Source organism: Halichoerus grypus, chromosome 9 (genome assembly GCF_964656455.1).
Source record: "Halichoerus grypus chromosome 9, mHalGry1.hap1.1, whole genome shotgun sequence".
Lineage (NCBI taxonomy): Eukaryota > Metazoa > Chordata > Mammalia > Carnivora > Phocidae > Halichoerus > Halichoerus grypus.
Genome location: NC_135720.1, coordinates 44,782,478 through 44,792,674, shown reverse-complemented (window position 1 = coordinate 44,792,674; position 10,197 = coordinate 44,782,478).

Sequence of the window (10,197 nt, the reverse complement as noted above, 5' to 3'; positions counted from 1 at the left end):
CTATTTCACCTGTAAACACCATGTAAGATATAGGGCAGGGTCAAAGGCTGGAAACATTCAGTTTTCAGGTGCTTGATGATAGTCAAAACAGTTCTTCACTAATAAGAACATATCAGACTCTAACATTCCATTGTTGGAGATGGACACTAGCAGTCAAGCTGGGAAAAAAGTCATAGAATTAGAAACACAGGTCCTCGCTGGGATAGTACTCTTTTACTTCACTGATATGCCCAGGGCTTTGGGTCATGTTGCCATTTCTTTTGAAGTAGAATATACAATCTTCAAGAGGGAGCAGTTTGGGAAAGGCTTCCCACTTCAGCAATGAACAGTTTTGCATTTCCAAAGTATTTGGAAATGTCCTTGTATTCAAGGCCCAAAAGCTTCAGTGTTGTTTATAAACTGTTTAGAAAAATAGCATTCTGCTTTTATTTTTCCAGTAAAGCTCCATTTAAAAAAAAAAAAAATTCAGTTAAGTGTAAGTATTTATCACTTTCAGTATACATGTGTTAGAAATAAGTAGTTTTGGTGATAATGGGCAAAGTTAAAATTGAGACAAAACTTACCTGATAGTGTCTGGTTTTGAACAAGAAAGGTCTGTCACAGATTGTCGACATTGCCACAGTCTGTGGATTTTATTTTTATAAATTTGGAATGAATTTTAGTCTACATGTTCTTAAATGCTTAGGAATCTGAACTAATGTGATTTAATGGATTTCAGGGATAGATACACCTCAGTGTTAGGAACCATTAAGAAAAAGTTAAAAATTTTTTACTTTCCTTTTTAAAATCAATCTTTTCCAGACATTGGATTAAGAAGGAATATATCATGGGCAGGCAGTTCCAAACCCCATACAGCCAGGTTGTTGATGGGTCGCAGACAAGTTTAGAAGAATTTCGGAAGATAAAAGAATACAATGGCTATTACAGTGTTTTCCATCATCCAGATTAGCCTTAGGTTCCATTGACACGTGGAGTTACACCAGTCGAAAAGTGGAGAGGTCACAGCTCTTCACACAGTGTCCAACATTCCTTAAGTCCTACGTTTTACCACTGGCAGGATTTCTCTTAGGATCCAAACCAGTTAACTTCAGTTGTTCAGAAAGTTTAATATACATGGGTTTGAAGTCTCTTCAAATGTATACTAATTGCATTTTGCCCCTCTTAATCTTATTATTCATTTGTGTATATATATGTGTGCAATGGATATATTTGTTTTTATCAATGTAGTTTTTTTTTTTCTCAGATAACCTGTAAGGTCTGCTGTAGTTACAAATTCAAACATGATTTTGGCAAAAATATAATAAAAAATAGTAAGTTCAGATCATTGTCCAGCAAAAGTATATAATAGATATTAAATAACTCAGAGTGATTCTGAAGGTATGACCCTCCTGTGACCCTTTTGCTCAAACCTGACATTTATTTGAAAAATCAGTGACAAAGTTGGACCAATGATTTCTCTTAGGTTGCAATTTTAACAATATTTAGGGACTTTGTTATCTGATAAAAATTAAAGAGAAATCACATTTTCTTATTTTAATAGATATAATCAAAGTTGGAAAATCTGTTTCTATAAAGGAGCCTTCTAAAGGTGGGAAAAAGGGTTTTGCAAGCCCTTGTCCTATAAAATGCAGTGTTATGTGGCAGAAAGAGCTCAAACTTTGGAATCTGACAGACTGGTTGGCTCTGCCCACCATTTAGCATATGACCATGAATGAGTTACTACGCTTTTCTGAACAATAATTTTCTAATTTATAAAATAGGTAGGCTATTCTTTCTCATAGATACATTTTGAGACTTGAGCTGAATTGATCTGTAAAGCTCCTGTATTCTAGTAGGCATTCAATAATTAACTCCTGTCTTAGTCCATTAGGACCAACTATAACAAAAATACCGTAAACTGGGTGGCCTATAATCAACACACATTCTCACAGTTCTTGAGGCTGGGAAGTCCAAGGTCATGGCACTGTCAGGTTCAATATCTGGTGAGATCCTGCTATAAATCTCACGTGGTAGAAGAGGCCAGGGAGCTTTCTCGAAGCTGCTTTTATAAGAGCATTAATCCCAGTCAGGAGGGCTCTGCCCTCATGATGTAATCACATCCCCAAATCCCCACCTCCCAGTACCACAACCTTTGGGGTTCCATTTCATTATGTAAATTTCGGGAAGACACAAAACATTCGGAACATAGCAGCTCCCACCTTCCCCTTCCCAAAACCAAACTGAAAGTTATTAATTCTGAAATTTGGAGTGCTTTCTACAGTTGGCATTGCCCAGAGCTCTTTCTCAAACACCATAAATGCATGCCTGGTAGTAGTGATGATGCTTGTAATAGTACCACTGGTTGGTTATTGTCTCCCTGGAAGGTAAATCATTATTGAGTTAGGCTTGAAGGAAGATACAGAGTCTATTTATTACTTCAGAATTCCACTGGACATATTCTCTTCACTGTCGTGGTTTCTGTCATTTTCAAGGTGTAATTTTGGACTAGGGACAGCACTTTTAGCCATAATTTTGAATCTATAGTTATTCCATATTTTCTGCTATTTAAAAACACTTGCAGGGGCGCCTGGGTGGCTCAGTCAGTTAAGCGTCTGCCTTCGGCTCAGGTCATGATCCCAGAGTCTTGGGATCGAGCCCCGCATCAGGCTCCCTGCTCAGCGGAGAGTCTGCTTCTCCCTCTGCCTGCTTCTCCACCTACTTGTGTTCTCTCTCTCTTGTCAAGTAAATAAATAAATAAATCTTTAAAAAAAATACAAACACTTGTTTATGTTTGACATGTCATGACAGCAATAACTATTACTATTCCAAAAGATCTTTTTTAAACAACAGTTTCTGAAGGATAAAAACTCTTGAAGAAAGTTTGAGAGATGAATTACTGATGGCAGTAGTTCTTTCCTCCTTTTGATCTCAAGGTTCTGTGTTTCTTTGTTACTATCTTGATGTGAAGCGCTATCTGGTTAATATTATTTAAAGGGAATAGTATGGAAGTGATCGCACCACCCACATATTCTCATAGAGACACCATTGCCCTGCTTGGACAAGTACAGTAGGGACATATACTCAGTGAGTAGGGATGCTCTGTCCTGTCATCATTTGTCTGTAGCACTGGTGATGGACTGACCCCCAGCCCCACCCCCAAAGCTAAAAGGCTGCTGTGAAGACTGGGTCAAGCTGGAAATGGCCCTCTGGGACCTGAGGCTCACGTATGGCATCAGCACTCTAAGAAACTTCTAGTCAGTAAGTTTGACACCTGTCAGCTTTTAGCATGTGAGCTTTCTCTCCTGCTACCACAGCTTTCCACCCGTCCACCCCAACTCCACAGCCCTCTTTCATGCTTCATTACATTTCATACTAATAATGACACCACAGTGCTATTTGCATCTGCAATGAGATCTTAAAAACAACCATCTTCAAAATTAAAGGAATCAATTTAAACAGTGGATTTCGGTTATCTGCAAGAGGAATTGCAGGGAGGTCCAGCATGGCAGAGGTTCGTGGGGGGACTTCTGGGTCACACTAGCCAGGCAGTGACCGCACACAGAGCCAGCCTGACAGAACAGCTCAGCGTGCTCACCCTGAAAGGAAAGAAGCCCACCCCAATGTTATGCAGGTAGATGCCAGTATCTACAGCCTGGGGGGAAGACAAACAGAGTTTAAGAGTTCTGATCCATTAGTCCACATTGTCCATTGCTGGTAGTTATTTATTTTTTTTTTTTCAGGGCTGCACTAACAAGAATATATTTAGCTACAACAAGCAGGTATTCAAAGCACAATACCAAAATGACATTTTATTTGATCAACATGAAATTTGAGTGGTTTTTTATGTTCCTTGTGTGCTTCTCTTTCACAAGAATCCCTTATCAATGAGTTGTAACAGGAGATCGCAGCCTTAGGAACACAACGCTCAGGGCTGAGCCAGGAATCCAATGATCAGGCACTTTCAACTGGCATCTAGTGTGCTAATGTCTTTCATGTTTACTTACTTTTCTTACTGTTTCCTCATTTTTTGTGTGCTTAACTATTATCTCTTCAACTAGATGGACACTTTTTGTAGGGCTGAGATAGGGTTTGATAGGTCTTTGTACATCTCATAATTTATTGTCTTTCTGAAAAAATACAGTTTTGTGATGCATTTAGCAGCATTACAAGTGTATTGCTCAGTTTGATCTTTTTAACAAGTCGTCAATAAGCTCATAGCAGATGAGCCTCAGTAAGCTAATCTGAGCTAGAGTACATACTAGATATGATCAGCATTTTTATAGTCTATTATTATTATCATTCACTTGCAAAAATCAAAATATCAATTCATATTGCATAAACAGCAGGGAGTGCTAGATGAATACCATTGTTCTGTAAATCATAGAGTTCAGTAAAACTTCAGCGAAGGGTAAAATTACGTGGCAAAGGCCTAAGTCCCCAGTGAACCCCATTGACTGCATAGCTAAGAAATTTATCTCATTTAGTTGGATTTCAAATAGATCAATAAGATCAGAGATGGTTCTTAGCAAGGTTATAAAATAACAGTCAAATTTGGTCCTCTTAACAATCTTTCCCCTATCAGTTCCCCTGTTCCCCTGTATTTACCCACCTTGTCTCGTATTTCCTCACTGTGCTATTCCATATTGAGTTGTCACTTATCACTGCAACACTTCTGTTCCATCCTACATCATCTTCTCTGCTGTATGGCTGTCTATAATTAAAATTTCTCTCCTAGCGTTTTTTTTTTTCCATTTCATATATAGTTTTAACATTAGGTCTCTAACTTCCTTTAATATGAAACGTAAGAGATATTATCCTACTTAGGGCATCCCTGGAGGTCTATGGATGGAGTTCATGGAAGTCTATGAATCCCTTAAAATTGTGTAAAAATTTTGAGTGAACATGCATATGTGGATTATTCTGGGGAGAGCATTTGGTGCTTTTATCAGATCATCAAATTGATCTGTTACCCCCAGGAAAATTAAAAACACTGTCTATTCGATTTAAGCCTTGCTTCCCAGGAAACCCAGGAATGTTTTCTGAGATAATGATCCAGCCTTTGTTGCTACCCATTTGTAACTCGAACCATCCTCACTGGTCTTCCACCAACAGCTTCATCATTTGCTTGATACACATCACCATTTAATACCACCAGTCAAAAGATTATGTGAGCCGTTATGATCCACAAGTCACTTCTCACCCATTGCAGAGGAGAACACAACTAGATCACTACCCTAAAAACCCTGGACTTACTTCCCCAACTTACCACAAAATGAAGTGAAGGGTATTTATTTCCTGGTGAAGCTAAACAGGAGAGGCAGTCTCTAGTGTTTGATTATAATGTTCCCACAGAACAGGCCAGGTGTTTAGTTTTCAGAGCTATTTTCATTGTATTTTTTCCACAAATCATATAAAAGATACTGTTATTAAAATGTTTTATTGTGACTTGAAGGTGTGTGTGTGTGTGTGTGTGTGTGTGTGTGTGTTTCCCCTCTTGCTGAAGGGAAGAACTTGAATATTTTAGGTTACCATTTAGATCTACATTGTATAGTCTCACATGGAATGGTAAGGCAGCATTTTATTTTTTCCCTTCTGCTATTACTGTTCCACTTACAAAACTACTTCTTTTGCCCATCTCATCACCTGTGGTAAAATAGGCAAGGAAATCAAAATCCTGACAGATCTACTTCAGTATCCAGTCATTGCCTCAATCTTCTCTTATGTGTTAATTGACTCTCTCATATTGCAAACTCTATTTTATTTTTAGTGGCGTTATTAAAAAACTAAAAGGTTTTAGTCTTTTGCATAACAAGCTGCATGTACTCGAAAGCCATTTTTAATATCAAACTAAATTGTAAATTCAAAGGAAAAACGAATCTGCCATATCACCATTTCAAGTGCTGTTGATACAGTTTGTTGATTGAATGAATGTCTTAATTTTCAATCAGTTTTTTGATGTGTTTAGACATAGTGCAAGTCAACCACTTGGCTCTCCTTTTTCTACGATAAATAAGTACTACTTAATTTATAAAAAAATTTTTTTTTCAGGAATTTACAAACTGTGCCACCATATCCCCACATTCCCGAAGAAACATTCTGCACACAACGGATGCTTACCTCGGCGAGAAGCCTGGTCCTTCTTACCCAGTTTGCCGTGTTGGGCTCAAAGTTGAAAAAGTATAAAGACATTCTTCTACTTTGCAGATATTGACACTAGAGGATTTTCAACCTTCTTGTATTTGATTTTGGCTTAAACGTCACTCCCTTAGAGAATGTATTCATTTTCTTCACATGCATTTATTAGTATCTGTTGCTGATTATTTATTTGTTTACAGTGCATCTTTGTTGATTATTTATTTGTTTACAGTACATCTCTTCCATTATATTTTAAGGCTCTATAGGGACAGAGATTATGTCCATATTTTTACTTGATTATGCCCGGTATCTTATGCAGTGCCTAGCCACATGGTAGACACTCACTAACGAGTTGTTGAACAAATGAATGAGTACGTCGGAACAGCCTAGAAATGTGTGATTACAGCCTGACTGCCCTTCTTAGCTGGGTGGATGTTGCTTTGAGAACCTGCAGCACTCGGAGGAACTCAAAGCTGCATATCAGTGGAGACCATTCACAAGCTAAAAGCAGGAACTCCAAGTTCACATTGGTTTTCCCCAGTTTGTAATGTCAGAATGATTTGTTTGGGGAATTGGTGACACCTGCTTCCCTATTTATTCGTTCTCTGCTCTCCACTCTTAATGAGGCAGCCTAGTAAGCACCTGGCTGATTGCAGGACCAACAGACTGTTCACTACCAACTTATTATTTGTTTTCAACCTACTCCGTTAAGTTCACAGTTCATGTTGTGAGTGTCACATGTTTGTGTTTTAAGGTTAAACAACTTTTTATATGTGCTCTGTGTGCCGCTCTTAGTTTCAATTCAGCAGCAAGGAACAGGCCGAAGTAAATGATAGGTAATAGATAACAAAATCAGAAACTGGCATATGAACAGGTTACCAGTGAAAAGACTGCAAGATTGCTCAGCAACAAAAATAATTTGCCTGTACCGGTTTCACAGCGATCTAAGCAAAAGTAAGAGGTTGGTGATTTGGAGAGGGAAATAGGACACTGTGGAAGAGACAAGCTCAGGTCTTCTCCCTTGAGATTCCAGACGATCAACAGATTTAATCCCTCAAACAAAGGCAGACAACTTTGGTTAGACTAGGTTGGTGAATTATTGCAGATCTGGCTGCTGAAGTTGGCAAGCAATCATTGAGAGTTTTTTTCAAAGCTTCTTGTACAAAGGGATAATAGAGCTCTTGGGAAAAAATAGATAGAAACCTCTCTATTATGATTGAAAAAGACAGTGTAACAGATAATTAATTTAGAAAGCTAATTTTTTTTTTTTAAGATTTATTTATTTGAGAGAGAGAAAGCGTACGGTGGGAGGGACATAGGGAGAGAGAGAGAGAATCCTCGAGCAGACTCACCATTAGTGGGGAGCCAAAAGCGGGGCTCGATCCCAGGATCCTGAGATCATGACCTGAGCCGAAATCAAGAGTCAGCTGCTTAACCGACTGATCCACTCAGGCGCCCCTAGAAAGATAATTCTACTTATGACTGCTTTATAGAATCCTACTTTGTTAGAGTCAGTTGATTAGTTGTTTCAATCTAGCTCTTTGAATCCATCAATTTGTCCTCAAATACTGTAGAAATAAGGTATGTAATTCTTTAAGTCTGTGAAGTAGAAAATGAGAGTTGAGAATAAGAGATGAGGTTGAGTTATATATATAGTTGTGCTGATAGACTTTTTTTAAGACATTTTATTTAAATTCAAGTTAGTTACCATGTAGTGTAGTATTGGTTTCAGGAGTAGAATTTAGTGACTCATCACTTACATATAACACCCAGTGCTCATCCCAACAAGTGCCCTGTTTAATATCCATCACCCATTTAGCTCATCCCTCCCACCCACCTCCCCTCCAGCAACCTTCAGTTTATCCTCTTAACTATAGGGTCTCTTATGATTTGCCTCCCTCTCTGCTTTTATCTTATTTTATTTTTCCTTCCTTTCCCCTATGTTCATCTGTTTTGTTTCTTAAATTCCACATAGGAATGAAATCATATGATATTTGTCTTTGACTGACTTATTTCCTTAGCATAGTATCCTCTAGTTCCATCCGTGTTGTTGCAAATGGCAAGATTTCATTCTTTTTGATGGCTGAGTCATATTCCATTGTAGATACACACCACATCTTCTTTATCCATTCATTGGTCGATGAACATTTGGACTCGTTCCATAATTTGGCTGTTGTTATTAGTGCTGCAATAAACATTGGGGTGCATGTGCCCCTTTGAATCATGTGCTGACAGACTATTATCAAATTTCCTGAGGTACTATCAAAGGCAAACTGATTATGTAGCAACTCAGTGCTTTAGGGAAGTGTAGGAAGAACTTGGATCATTTGTACTTGCAATTTTATTCTGAGGCATGCTTTATCTAAATTAGCCTCAGACAGTGAGCTGGCAGTTGATCAAAGTTACTTTTCATTTGCCTGTAGATGCTTTCCTTTCTTGGGAGAGAAGCATATTAAACTGTGCTTATTAAATAAATACTTACTGAGTGTCTACTATGTCTCTGGCACTGTTCTGGGTGCTTCGAAAACACAAGTGAACAAAACAGGAAAAAGGAAAACATCCCTCATGAAGTTTACATTCTAATGGATAAGGGAAACAATTATACAAAATGTATGTTTTATCATATTTTAGAAGGTATTAAGAAGGTTATAAAGAATAATAAAGCAGGAAGGGTCATAGAAAGTTCCAGAGTAGGGTTGGAATTTTGGTCAGGCAAGCTAATCAGTGAAGGCCTTGCTGAGAAGATGACCTTTGGGGAAAGATTTAAAGGTGAGGGGGGCTCCTGGGTGGCTCAGTTGGTTAAGCGATTGCCATCAGCTCAGGTCATGATCCCAGGGTCCTGGGATCGAGTCCCACATCAGGTTCCCTGCTCAGCGGGAAGCCTGCTTCTCCCTCTCCTTCTACTGCTCCCCCTGCTTGTGCTCTCTCACTATCTCTGTCAAATAAATAAATAAAATCTTAAAAAAAAAAAGATTTAAAAATGAGGGAGGGAACCCTGTGGATGTGGGAGGGAAGAGTTATCCAGGTAGAGGTGAATGGAAAAACCCGAAGAAGGAGAATAGCAAGGAGGTCGGCATATTTGGAGAAAAAGAGAACAAGGGGGAAAGTAGTAAGAAATGAATTAGAGAAATGACAGGGGACCATATCATGAGGGCCTTGAAAATCATTGGAAGGATTTTGCTTTTCACTCTAAAATGGGAACTTACTGGAAGATTTTGAGTAGTTGAGTGATATATTCTGATTTACATGTTTAAAGGATCATTTTATCTCTGCTGAGAATAGATTGGAGGTGAGCTGATGGCTGTTGCAATAATTTAGGCAAGATGATGCTGGTTCTGATGAATCTGCTAACAGCGGAGAAAGTGAGAAGTAGTCATATTCTGGATATATTTAAAAAGTAGAGCCATCAGAATTTGCTTTCGTCATTACCTAGAAAAACTGCCAGCTCTAAAATTCATGTTTTTTTCCCTTTCCTTTCCATCCACAGATACACTAAGGATACTGGGACAGATTCAGAAGGTCATGTTCCTTGGCTATATGGACTGTAACTTGAGGTAGATAAAAGCTCAAGAAAACTATATAATATTTCTCAGTATCGTTGTATTATTATTATATTTATCCCAAAATACTCAGATAAAATGGGATAAAAGGTAAAATGCAAACCGTCTTCTCTCTTACTAAGTATGTAGTAAATATAATTTTTAATGAGGTGTGGCTGAAACATTTAATTTGGTCTTCATGCTTCTGTCTTTGTGTTTACCTAACAATAACAGAATATGTCCATCTTGGAAAATGAAAAGATCAAACAGTTTTCTCATTTGGCCTCAAAGACAGTAACAGGAAAACAGGAAAAGAATAAAAGCTGACATTTTTCAAGTTTTGAACTCTGTTACTATCTCTTAGTGTATTTTCACATTTCACTTTCTTGGTTAGTTTAAACCACTATAATTTATTATAGTAAACAAGAAATGATGAAAGCATTTTCTTGTGATTATAAAGTAAACAAAAATTTTAACTCCACTTCAGAAAAACATCTTTTAGGGGACACACACACAAAAAAACAAAACACTGGTGAATTAACAT